Source organism: Neopsephotus bourkii, unplaced genomic scaffold (genome assembly GCF_033783945.1).
Source record: "Neopsephotus bourkii isolate Nb327-2 ecotype Australia unplaced genomic scaffold, CSIRO-AGI_Nbou_v1 NB_481, whole genome shotgun sequence".
In the NCBI taxonomy this organism is placed as follows: domain Eukaryota; kingdom Metazoa; phylum Chordata; class Aves; order Psittaciformes; family Psittacidae; genus Neopsephotus; species Neopsephotus bourkii.
This window is the reverse complement of record NW_026900982.1, coordinates 1,068,664-1,082,621: the sequence shown is the minus strand read 5'-3', so window position 1 is coordinate 1,082,621 and position 13,958 is coordinate 1,068,664. Positions and strand designations below refer to the sequence as shown.

General features: G+C 44.1%; 1 protein-coding gene across 6 annotated transcripts in view; it reads right to left on the bottom strand.

Moving 5' to 3' along the window:
• The window catches only part of ASXL2 (ASXL transcriptional regulator 2), a 104,920-nt gene that overhangs the window by 53,294 nt on the left and 37,668 nt on the right, over positions 1-13,958 (bottom strand). Inside the window, exon 1 of one of the 6 annotated variants that reach the window (XM_061350222.1) lies at positions 13,249-13,630. The exons of the other annotated variants lie outside the window; for them this stretch is intronic. The gene's annotated coding sequence lies outside the window, so the exon portion shown is untranslated. Of the gene's footprint in view, positions 1-13,248; positions 13,631-13,958 lie in introns of those variants that run through there. 6 annotated transcript variants of the gene reach the window in all.

Here is a 13,958-nt window from a genome sequence, read left to right as displayed (position 1 = left end):
TGAAACTCTGAGCAGGTTTGTTGTGAGCTAATGATTGACTGCAGACATATTTAAAGTTGTGTTGTTTTCAAAAAACAACCCCAAACCCTGTGTCATACTGAAATAAAGGTTGTGGGATAAAGAATGGAAGCCAATTATGCAATTTCCCCTGAAAAAAGTGGAGATCTTCAATCCCAGCCAGGAGATGGAAACAGAAGATCCACCTTTTCACTGATGCTGGTGGGGGTTTCTTTGTTTGTTCAACCCATTCTGCTGTAGACAGAAGCAAAATCAGGAGGACACAATGATGCAGGTAACTTGTTCCCACTGCAGGCTCAGGCATCATAACCTCTACTAAATAGGTGTCTCTGCTTGCAAAGGATATCAAGCACAATACCTGCACAGAAACTGAGAAGTTTTCACCTCCCAACACCCTGTCACAAAGGCAGGACCAGAACCACCAAACTGACTAAAAAACTAAATTTGTGACAGATTCACTGAAAACCCTGGGCCAAAAGTACAGCTGTTTGTCTGGAGTAAACTGTGCTATGAACATTCAAACCACTCGCACTGAGAGGGGTGAAATAATCCCTGCGAGGAAAAGGAAATAAAAGTGAGGAGGATCACAGTCCTCAATCATGTGGGCAGGCCACACATGCTCCAAGCTCTGCTCAAGAGCTGCAAAACAACTCTGCTGAGTTATTGATGCCGAGCACAAGCAGAAACCAATGCCCTGACACAGCTCTGTCGTCTTCTCCATCCCAGAACGTACCAGTTAACTGGGAGGAAGCAGCTAAGTCTCGGGCACACCAGGGACCATCCACCCGTTTTATTTTGGTTCTTACATGTCAATGGTTTCATTTGGGTACCCTTACACTGAGCCAGTGACTCCACTGGCTAACAGATGTCTTTTGGAGAGACAGCAAACGGTAGTACAACAGAGACATCAGTAATGCAAGCACCTCAGTTTGATTCCTGCCAAGATTTCATGCCTGTCTTCAGACACTGCATACCTAGATCAGCCAGAATTCTGATCACTCAATACAGGTTTCTCTTAAATCATAGAATCATAGAATAGTTAGGGTTGGAAAGGACCTTAAAATCATCAAGTTCCAACCCCCCTGCCATGGGCAGGGACACCTCGCTCTAAACCGTATCACCCAAGGCCTCGTCCAACCTGGCCTTGAACACTGCCAAAGATGGAGCATTCACAACCTCCTTGGGCAACCCATTCCAGTGCCTCACCACCCTAACAGGAAAGAATTTCCTCCTTATATCCAATCTAAACTTCCCCTGTTTAAGTTTTAACCCATTACCCCTTGTCCTATCACTACAGTCCCTAATGAAGAGTCCCTCCCCAGCATCCCTATAGGCCCCCTTCAGATACTGGAAGGCTGCTATGAGGTCTCCACGCAGCCTTCTCTTCTCCAGGCTGAACAGCCCCAACTTTCTCAGCCTATCTTCATATGGGAGGTGCTCCAGTCCCCTGATCATTCTCATGGCCCTCCTCTGGACTTGTTCCAACAGATCCATGTCCTTTTTATGTTGAGGACACCAGAACTGCACACAATACTCCAAGTGAGGTCTCACAAGAGCAGAATAAAGGGGCAGGATCACCTCCTTCGACCTGCTGGTCGCACTCCTTTTGATGCAGCCCAGGATACTTCTACATGCCACAGACCACCTCTTCCTTGACTAACCCCACTGAAACCAGCTCTTGGCTCATCAATCCCTGCTGCCCCATGGCTTTTCCATGCACCTTCCCCAATAGTGAGGCAAATGCTGTAAACATGAACAACGCAACTGGAACTTTTCTCTCACCAGCTTCACCAAGGCCATGAGCTAACTTCACAAGGTTAATCCTCTTCTCCACAGGGTCTCTGAAAGTTACAATTCAGTGTGATTTCCTACAGCAACCCAAGATTCTTTCTAAAGACACTGCTCCCCAGGGTACACCCATCTCCTCATCTCTCCTCCTGGATTCAGTGTCTGCACATGAGCACTACGTGTGAACTGCACACAAGTGTATTTCATACAGGTGCAGCTGTATGTGGCAGTATAAAAAATGTACCCATCCTTCTCCTATCACTGTTCAGCATCATCTCTCATAGAATCATCAAATCACAGAACAGTTTGGGTTGGAAGGGACCTTAAATCTCATCCAGTTGCAACCCCTTTGCCACAGGCAGGGACATCTTCACTAAGACCAGGTTGCTCAAAGCACTGTTCAAACTGGCTTTGACAGTAATGGGGGAGCCACAGCCTCTCAGGGCAACCTGTGCCAGGGCCTCACCACCCTCACGCTGCATCTAGAAAATTATCAGGAGTCACTTCATACTTTCTTCCAGATCACTCCTAGTGTGCGGAGCAGCACTGAACACACCAAAGCATTCCTGTGTTCAGGAAGCTCAGGAGCAGTGAGGAGAGCTCTGCCTGTGTACCCAACCTTTAGCTCATAGAGCTCAGCCTTCTTAAAAACTGTATCAAAGAAGAAAACCAATGTTAAGCCAAGCATTTTACAAAAGTCTAGGCAGAGCTACGCTTTGGAAGCTCACCAAGGAATGAAGCATTGGCAGGCACGATCTTTACTCATTGGCACCTGCACTGCTCCTATTGAATTGACTCCATTATCTAACAGCTAATTCACTCTTCTTACTGTATTGTTTTCTCATGGTTACCCATCTCCAGTTATGTGCCTTCCTCTACAGGCTCTTCTGGAAAGCTAGCACAAGTGCAACATTATCCCAGCCTTTCGCACAGCTTGCTGTAAAACATTTTAAAGGTTAAAACCAGTCAACAAATCCCACCAAACTTTCAAGAAAAGCGGGTTTGATTTGAATATAAGGTGCATGGGTCTTCATGTCATATCAGACCCTTTCTGCCTCTCTGATCGAGTAGCTGTGAGCACTTGAGCCCTTTCTATACAGACCATCTCATTCTCATAACTAGTGCCATAAGGCACCACTCTGGGCACAGTGTGGCAGATCACACTTTGAGCAGTTCCCCACTGCAGCTGCAGAAGGGCTGGAGAGTGGTTGTGGCTGCAGGGTTACAGGAGCCAGCAGCTTCCAACTTAAGTGATGCAGGTCTCAATATAACATATAAACCTCAAAGCAGGGGGTATAAGAGGTGAAGCAACCCCCCCAAAAAACCCTGAAAGTGAGCCGAGGTGCTCATGCCAGAATTGGGATGAAGCCCCAACCAGCAGGGTTGTGTCAAACCTGTCTGCATCCCACGGGAAAGCATAATTTTGGGTGTGTTTCTTTGATAAAAGGTGCTGTTGCCCACAGCTCTGGCAGTTTGCTAACAAACATGCAGCAAGACTGTGGTTACATTGATTCTTGGGTATGAAACTTGTTCTCCTCTGGATGGGAAGGTTTCACCCCTCACTTTTCTCTGCTGCCCCTTTGCTCAGAATCCCTGAATGTTCATTCATCACTTTTTCCAACTGCCTGTTTTGCACCCAGCCTACCTTTTGTTACTTCAAAATGCAATAGCTGCCTAAAAACAGCCCTGGGCACCAGATGTTATTATGCCACTTATTTTATTGCTTTTTTTTTTTAATTGATGAAGGCCATCTCCTCCATTTGACAGGAACACACACCATGTACTCATCAGCCATGCTAGTGGTTCCCATCATCCCACCTGAAAAACAGCACTTCAAGAAGCAGATGCAGTTAAAGATGAGTTCCTGCCTATTCCATATTCATCATTACCCACTATTTCATGTCAGTCCCTTCCATCCCACTTAAATCTGTGCTGTTCCACATGCAGAGCCACTGCAATTCTCCAACACTGCTGACCACCAACTTCTATTAAGGTTACTGCTAACATACCAGTCCTTGTGGAAGTCTCAAAATAGGATTAATCTTTCACAAAATATTATGTGGAGCTCAGCAGGGTGGCAACATGAATAGTTTGTGACTGCTGTGCCTCTTGGTGTCCCCTTAGAGGAAGCTGGGTCAGATCTGCTAGAGCTCAAGCCCCTAACTTGGTTTCTAAAGCTTCTGAACTGAGATGTTCTCCAGCTTTGTGCTCATGAACATCAACCACTCTAGGCTCTAAATAAGCTCAAGCTGTGGTTCTTGGCTTGAAGATGAGAGGTCTGAGGTGCGGATGCACAAACCTTCTCAGTTTCCAGAGGCAGGAATTAAACAGCTGCTTTGGAGTCTCCTGTTCTACCAGTTCTCTGCAGCCAACTATCTTGACAGCTTACTGCAGCATAGGTGGGTGGCATATGCACAGCTACGGCAGGAGGAGAGACAAGAAGGGTATATCCATGTACATCAAGTTCTCCCAGAGACAACTGAGCAAACATTATCCCTTCCACCAGCTCCCCTCCATCACCTTCCCCCATTTAATGCTCAGGGTCCCGCAGCTGCTTTGACCCTCTCCACATACGGCTGTTTCCATTTAATTAGCTAATTGAGAATCTTCCAAAATGAGCCAAATACCACTGAGGTGAATTTCCACTTTCCCCTGGTCTCCCTGACTGCCCTGTTTTCAACCAATATTAACTGCTATGAGCAGCAGGAAGAAGCAAACAAATCCCACTTACAGTTAAATGCAAGGTCAAAACATTTGGCCAGATACTGGCATATTGGTGCAAATGCATTAAAAGAGCAGTTATTTCCTACCTGAGCAATTTCAATGCAAGGGGCACAGCACCTACAACCCCTCCAGGACCTCCTTTGATATTACACTTAAGGTGTGGGGTTTGGGAGTTCCATTTAGGTCTGGAAACAAAGGAAGGCTTCTGAATCAAAATGACATTTTCTCTTAACTCAGTGCATGAAGTTCTTACCCGAGATGGAATGCACACTGTTGAACGCAACAGTAGGCACAACTCTAAACTCAGTTTCAGGGCACCCAGCTCAGTTCAGATGCTTCATCTAGAAAGAGCATGCTTACAATTTTACTGAACTACTGGGGTATCCTCCAAGAACTAACTATGGTAGGAGTAGACGGACATCAGCTTATGTCAGCACCACAGGGGATAATCCCCATGGCCAATTTACCTGGACTGTTTCTATCCCAAATCTAATTTATACACTGAAAAAACATAAATACACACACTATCAAGATATTGTAACATTATCCAACTGCCAAGTAATGCAAGCCCTTATCAGATCTATTCAGATATTTCATTAGTGTATACTGGTGACGTAATTCTGTTTCATGAGGCCACTTTCCTGACGAAAAAAGGATAAATTTCCAATATAGAAAATAACTGATTCAGACATGCTCCACCTCCAGAAAATTACAGTGCCTCATATAGTGTTCCTAACATTGATTTTTGACAAAAAAAAACAGCAGGACCATTCCTACTGTAGTTCATCATGACAGCAAGAATACTGCTCCAAATACAACAGGCGGAACAACCCAGGGGCAAGGTATTCAGCCTCTTAATGCTAGCAGCATGCTGATGCTTTTTCATAGAATCATAGGACAATTTGGGTTGGAAGGGACCTTAAGGCTTATCCAGTTCCAACCCCCTGCCACAGGCAGGGACACCTTCCACTAGACCAGATTGCTCCAAGCCCCGTCCATCCTGGCCTTGAAGACTGTCAGGGATGGGGCAGCCACAGCTTCTCTGGGTACCCTGTGCCAGGGCCTCATCACCCTCACAGGGAAGAACTTCTGCCTAAGAGCTCATCTCAATCTCCCCTCTGTCAGGTTAAAACCATTCCCCCTTGTCCTGTCCCTACAGGCCCCTGTCAAAAGTCATTTTGCTCTCCCAAAACTTCCTCATTAGCCTCACTCGCAGTATTTTTCAGGTTGAGAAAAACTCAGGATTAACTTACCCACCCATTCAAAGCTACCTTTATCAAAAGCAAAAATGGTTCATGTGCTGACACATGCTTTAACCACAGAGAATATTTTAATTTAGTAATGCTGCTTGAGAGGTCAAACACAAGCAAGTACCCACCAATAATGCTCTTAAACCTGTATCACTGGAGTGGGCACCAACCTTTTAGCTACACAGCACCTTCAAAAGCAGGGCCTTAATAATACTCATTTTGTCAGCCAACAAGTGAGGTACTGCACAAACTCCTGCTTGAGATGTCTCCAGTGTGCTGTGGTGGGGCAAATAACAGATGCTATTCCAGTTACAAATTCAGTTCCCAATCCTTCTGCTGCTATCACTGTGCTCCACAGTGCTGCCTTACTCTGAAAAGGGTGTTTTAGTAATTATTCCCTTCTAACACTAGCTTGCCAGCTAAAGCAAACCAATTCAGTGGATTTACTGGAATTTATAAACCTGTTTATAACTTAGAAACCTGTGACTGCTACACAAACTAAATTCTTACACTGTTGACTCACTGAGAGGTTTTGGTAACTTCCAAATATTTAGTCTATTCTGAAAATTAACATTTTCCATATCCGCACTTTCATTTCATTAATGAGTTAAAAAACTGATCTCAACTTGGCCTCCAGCAAAGACAGGCCCTCTTCCTGCAGAGCTGCCACATTCTTTACCCACTTACTGGACTGCTGAAGGGACTAAAACAGTCATAGCAATTTCTGTAGTTAAAAGAGAGTTATAAGGCCAGTCAGTGGCATCAAAAGAAACACATTCTGAGCTTTCACCCCCCCAGTATTTTCTAAGCTACTTGACATTTCAGATGGACGCCTCTATACCGTATTTCCCATCAGAGAATCACCAAATTTAAGCCATCATTAAACCATGTCATTTTAAGCTCCACATTAAATTCAAAGCTTCTTCAGACTGAGCAGGAACAAAGGAATTTGGGAGTGATAAAACACATAAGCATAAGGTGAGAATTCTCTACTCCAAGCAGCTGCTGTTGAAGAGGAGGAGGGAGGTGAAGTGCTCCTGCTCATGCTCTGAAGTCCGACTGCAGCATCCCTCACCATTCACCTTGCTCCTGAGCCCTCAACGACTGAGCCAACCCATTCTGACTGGAAAAGAGCATGACCAAATAACTTTTTTTCAGTCACATGTGGAGTGGAATTTTCAGTCATGATGCATTGCAACTCCTGTAAAACCTTGGCCTCAGAGCATCATGCAAGGTTTATTTATCCATCAAATGGTTAGTTTATATTAATGGTCCATTTTTAATTTGGTTGGAAGATTTCACCGTATTTCTTATGTGCACAACAGCATGGTGGACCCAGCAAATCATCATCAAATTGAATCACAGAATGGTTTGGGTTGGAAGAGACCTTAAAGCTCATCCAGTGCCAACCTCCTGCCAAGGGCAGAGAAATCTTCCACTAGACGAGGTTGTCCCAAGCCTCATCCAGCCTCGCCTGGAACACTGCCAGGGATGGGGCAGCCACAGCTTCTCTGGGCACCCTGTGCCAGGGCCTCACCACCCTCACAAGGAAAAGCTGCAGAGTGCTGTGGCACTCACCAACCTCAACAACAGAGAAAAGTTAATTATTGCCTCCTGCTCTAAATATAAGCTTAATATAAAGTGCATCCAGCAGCAAGTATCTTCATTTCCCGTCATCACTGCACATGGATTTAACTGGATAAAAACACCCAAAAAGACAAGGACTGTGCTTATGGGTGAAGTTTTTTTTTCCCATTTTGTTCTTTGGAGCATCCTCTTCTTCCCCACTTTCCATTTGAATCAGACATTCACACATATAGCTTTTGTTTATTAGTATATTAAAATATGATTATTTTAAACAACAATAGTTTCAGATCTATGGAAGTGTCAGAGCAGAGACATACCATAAGCAGACACCACTTCAAGCCTGTTAAGCATATTCACAATTTAGAAAAGCAGCTTATTTTATGTGTTAGATTTTGCTTCGCCCAATATGCAGTGCCAAACATCCCCAAGACAACGAATGCACAAAAAACACATCATGCAAATGAAGCACACACACCCCCAAACCCCAGGTTGCATGCAGCAGGGTTAACTAGTGAGACACCAAGCATTCACATGCCATTAGACTGACAGACTCAACAAACATTAAGATTTCAAGTTTGCATCACACCAAAGCACTGATGCAAACGCCATGCAGGAGAGGGCAGACTATGGGGACAGAAGCATTAACACCAGGATTGCTACCATTACTTGGTTTCTAAGTCTGCGTGAAACAAGCAGTTGCTCTTTTAATTACAGGGTTTGCAGCTTGCGTTAACAGGAAGAGTAGCTTTAGGACAATCAGCAGTGGTTCTTACCTTCTGGAGTTGGAGTGCAACCCAAAAAAAGGAGAGAAACACCCCTTTAAAAACTTGAGCAAAACAATTTGTCTAATCATTAATATCTACCCTCCCACCCATCCACCAGAACCAAACTTTAAACGTTTCAGGCAGATCTGCAATAATACTAAGACCCGGTTGTAACAAACAGGCTCAGGGGAGGAAGGTGTAGACCTGGTTGATTTTTCTGGTCTACTCTCAGTGAAGCTGGCATACAGGCACCAACCACAGGCAACCCCTGGGTGCATTATTCTCAACCTTCCCCAGCTAATGAACACGTTCTAGAAGTCAGAGAAACCCTTTGGAAATCTCACATGCAGACAGAGAGCAGAATAGGAATTTACTTGTTCTTTCACACCCCCTTGGCACTGCTCATGGTTCACAACTCCAAGTAAAAGAGCAGCCCTTCAAGCCAGAGAAGCGAGGCAGGCTTCTAGTAGTTTAATGAAGCCAATTGTATGTGCTCATTCCTGCACCATAACTGCTTCATCACCTCCATGGGTGCCCATGGGCTCACCACATCATTAATAATGACAACTAATACACTATCTATTTAAATATTTCCACAGTAGTGAGGCTGGGGGCAAGTAAAACATTTCGTGCTATAAGGCCAGTTTTAACACACCAGCAGTCAAAGTTCATGGGAATTTGTATAAGATCAAAAGAACACTGAGTGCAGCAGCTTTCACAGTAGGTTTGAATGAAGCCTCACTCTGCATCGTAACCAAGGGCCCAGGATGCACTCCTGGATAGGGATTACCCAGGAGGACACTATAAAGCTCTTTGGCACATACTGACATTGGGCTTCATTTACAGTTTTAATGGTCTATCACAACAACTGAATCTGACCTGCAGGAACATCAGTAGACTGTTACCATGTGCTACATCCTGGATAAGATTAAACACCCTTGTAGAAGACAACTGGCTTCCTTAGACATGGTTTAGAGGTGTAAGCAATACCTTTGGGATCACAGCACTTGATTAGCTCTACCTTAACTCAGCAGCCACAGGCAAGATACTGTTCATGGGCTGTTCACATCCTTGAGGGACTATGAAGAAAGAAGCATTTTCCAGTTTTAAAGGAGGAATCCAGAAAGTACCACCTTCCTCTAAGGCTTTTGGGACACAGTTAAAATTTCAGAGTTCTTGGGTTTCCCTGCCTTTGTATTTCTGCTACAGAACCATGAGCCAGTTCATACTGAAGATACATCCTAAACCCAAGTATTTTTTGAGACCTTGGCTCTAGCATTTCCTTGAAGAGTGTCAACCTGTTAGATCCCTGCAGTGTTCATCAGAAGAATATAACACCCCACATTTCCCCGTGCAACAGCTAATACACTCTTCCTCATGATGGAAACTTATGTGCAATTTCATTTTGAGACAGCAAAAACTGTTACTACCACAGCCTGTCAGGATGAGAGAAGTAGAATATTTTCCTAGTTATGGATTTGATACCTTGAAATAACGGAGATGGAAAGAGCCACCTCGTCAAGAGTTTCTCATAGTAAATATATTTCACACACACTACTAGTGGCAAAAACTTGACCCTTCCCTACAACCATTCTCTTTGAACTACTGTTTTTCAAATCAGCATCTTTCCCTACATGTATTATTTATGTCACCTACTACCTTATCTCCATGCTTTGCACAGACACCAAGTGGCACAGAAATCTGTGGCTACTTCCATTTTTTGTGAAATTAATGCTAATGAAGCAAAATGAGAAACGTGTCCTGTGAGGGTTTGCCTGACCAAGGGTGTCTCCCAAGGTCTGTGGTCTACAGGAGAACAAACCAGGCTGCCTGTAAGTATGGGTATGATCTACTGTCAGAGGTTCATGATAGAGAACCAAAAGAAAAGGTGGCCTTGGAGATGGTGGTGGCAGGAGAACGTGTTCAAGGGGGAGAAGTTGCATCTCCGGCTTTTCCTCACTTCAGGAGAAGTCCTGGTATGGAGCCCCTGCCTGGTTCAGAGCAAAAAACAACAGAACAGCAGGATAGTCATGAGTGTCCTGAAGAGACACTCTCCGAACATAGCACTAGCCTTGTTAAATATTAATCTGTAACTGTCCTATGACTAATACTTGACAACCGTTTGACCAAAAATAGCTTTAACCTGTACTTTCCATGAGAGACTTTATACACAAATTTCTCCTTGACACAACGGCATCATGAAGGTCTCAGAATACATTTTTAACTGAAGACGACCAGAATAGGGTACGGTGGTAACCATTTATCTTCTCCAGAAAAAGCTGAAAAATTTGGAAAAAACCTGCAAGAACTCAGTGTACCAGCATTTTCTGGCCTTTGCTGCTGCCTGCCCCTTCTTCCTGAAGGCTTAGAGTAATTGATAGAGCAAAACTAAAGGAGAGTGTTGCAATTAAAATGTGTGTGCGTATGACACTGGCCCTAAGGTACCTGCTTCCAACAAATTCCCTCTTCCCATTGGGAAAACATTGGGAGAGAGCCCTGGAATCCCAGCTGTGAGTAATAAGTTCTGCACGTGACAAGACCAAGAGGTTAGTAATAATTCATGGGCATTTTTTAAGGCCCATCTTCCAGCAGAATGAAAACAATCTAACTCAACAGAGAGACTCGAGGTAACCCAACCCTGGTGGTTCTTTAATAAGAAACATAGATGCCCCTGTCCTATCTCCCCATACACACTCAACATTATCAGTATCAAATCCATCAGACATGAACTTAAGGTGTTCCAGCTCATTTGAAGATTACCTTTAAAGAAACCGCTGCTGCACATACTAGAAGCAGTCCTTTTAGCAGTACTCGCTGTCTACACATAAGCCTATCAAGTTTTAAAGGTACTGCAGCAACTCACAATCTTACAAGAGGCACTGAAGCCAAATGACCGCTTTGCTAAGGAAGGAAGCTGGGAACCGTGACAGAATCATTTAGACTGTGAGGAAGCTCTGGAGGTCACCAGCCCAACCTCCAGCTCAAAACAAGAGCACACACGTCAGATGCCTCAGGGCTTTGTCCAACTCTAAGTACCTCCAGAACTGGAGCCTACAGAACCCTCCCTGGTCCTGCTCTAATGTTTTATCACACTTACAAGGGGGAAAAACCAAAACCAAAACAAAAATGAAGGGGCAGGGGGAAAAAAACCAAAAAAATACCACCCCCCAAAAAAAAAAGAAAAAAAGAAAAAAGGAAAAAGTTTCCCCTCATTCTAATCAGATCAGAATTTCCTGCCTTGCAATTTGTGTTCACTGCTCAGTTTAGCATCGTGTACCTTCATAAAGAGTCTGGCCCTATTTTATGGAAGCTATTGACAGAAGTGAATGCCCACCAGAAACACCAACCACCAGATCATGAAAAGTGGGTTTGGGTATAGCAGCTTTAAATCTACTGGCTTACAAAGAGCTCAAGCTGGAGAGTTTCCCTGGTGCGGTTACCTACAGACTGCCAAAGGCATGAATAGTTTCCAATACTGTAGACCTCTCTGCACAAAAAGGTGTTTTTTTGGCAAACATTGTGCTACCTGACCTCCTCACTGTGGGATGCCACAGCTATCACCAGGCAAATTTGAACATTAATATTATTTTAAGAAGCTGTAAAAAGTCTTATTTTAATAAACTAACATTGTAAACAAACCAAACACACCAAACTTCCTGCCTGCCAAATCCCTCAACAGCCAGGAAGGACAACTCCTTCCAGCATCCCCTCCTCACAGCATCTTGCAGCACAGGGCCAGTGAGGTGCTGTGAGGCACAAGCTGCTGTCATCAATACAATTCATCTTGTCCTCATATACAGGCAGCAGCCTTTAAGGAAGGCTCTATGAGCACAGGTGGTATAAACTGAAAGGAGCTCCCTGGAAGTTTTTTCCCTGCAGTTCCCTTGGGGACGAGTCTCAGAGTGTACTGCACTTGCTGCTCACACCTCTCAACACCTCCCATATGGAGCACCGGCTGGTCAAGACAATGTGTGCAGAGAAAAGCCTGTTCACACAACAGGATGATGCTACATATTACAATCTTTGCCACTAGAAAGAAAAATTATTGGTATGCTTGATCTGTGTTCAAGAAGCTACGTGGTTAGCAGAGGTCAGAGAACGCTACACAAACCCAAGTGTCCTCTTGAGGATGCCTGACTGTAGGACCATCCTGAAGCACTTCTGGTAGGTCCTGCGCCCACTTCCTCTACCCTACTCCCACCAGGCTCCCTACAAAGCAGTGGCAGGATAATGAGATTCAAATTACCTTTCTCAATTCAGCACAGGAATCCCAGCTCCTCACTGTCACAAGGAACCAGGAGGCAGCACAAGCAAGCTGAAAATGCAAGCCCGCAGCAGGTCCCATCACTGTCTCTGGACCCTTCCCCTCTCAGGTCCTGCCTGACAAGCTATTTTTCAGCCAAGAGCTAAGATGATCAAAGGACACCAAAGAAATGCTAAAGATGAGCTCATCGGCATGTCAAGTGGCCCAAAGCCATTTTAAGAGCAATACCATGAAGGCTGCTCTGACCCACACCAATTTCCTTCATGAAAACTTGAACTGTGTGTAACAGCTCATCAGTAAAAGCAAAATTTTCAACAGAGACAACATTTGCTGATGTGCAGATACTTATTAAAAGGAAATAGCAAGCAGATTGCATAGCAAGAATGTTTCCTTCATATTTTGACTAGAGACATCAAGGATAAAAGCAAAACTCTTGACATGCTCACTCCACTAGAAATTATCAAATATTCTACCAAGATAATTTTGTGTATTTTGTGTATTAGTCAAAGGTGTCAAAAGGTGGACGATGGCTATGTAAGTTCCTCAAGCATAATGTCATGACCAGAATCAGACTGAGCTGATGAAAATGTTTCATTTCTTGAAAGCAAATAAAAGTGTTCAGAGTCATTACGGAGGATTCAGTCTACACTTAGTATCACAGAATGGTTGGAAGGACCTTAAGGATTACGTATAGTTCCAAACTCAAGACCATTGGATTTATGAAAACACTGAAGAACTAATCTACAGAGGAAGTGAATTATAAAACCTGCTTCAGGGAGCTAAAACTACATTAGTGAACTGAAATCCAAGACCTGACACCTCACAATAGGCTCAGACCAGCAGATCTTCATACCAAGCTCTGCACGACTGCCCTGCCAGGCTGGTGGAAGAACATGGCTCAGATTCTAGATGCAACACAGCTGGCCTGCAGCAAGGATGAGAGGCTTGCCTGCTTTATGCCTAGTGCAGGATGCACATCTCTTCCACTGTGGGACAGTTTCCGTTTTCCCATTTTCCCAATATTTAAGATAAATAAATGAGAAACACATTTTTCACTGGTTGTCAACTAATTCTCTTCAACTAGGTAAGATTTCTTGGCCTGGGAGAGCCTTTTATGAAGACCCACCAGGGCTTTAAAGAGCAGCTTCTACAATGAGAGAAGTCTAGAATTTTCATAGGGGCAGCTTTTAATAGGGAAGCACTTTGTAAGAGACAATCTATCCTCACACCCAGTGTTAGTGGGATCCAATACTTCATCCTTTACAATATAAGAATCCTGCATCCTTTCAAAAGCCCCCCCTTCCATTCCTACCTTGATTGGGGTGCTGGGTTTGTTTGGTTTTAGGAGGAGAGCTATTCTGGAGAAATAATTTCCTGACATCAAGCTGCTGAAGGAACAAATGCCCTGAGGACGGAGGAGCATCCAACTTTTTGCTCCGAATCCCATCTTGCTTCCTAGCTCTACAACAGAAGATAAGGAAATCAAAGTACTGAAGAACAGCTAGGAAATATTTTAGTGACAACGCCTTCTGCCAAGAATGAGACATCACTTCATTGGTCCTT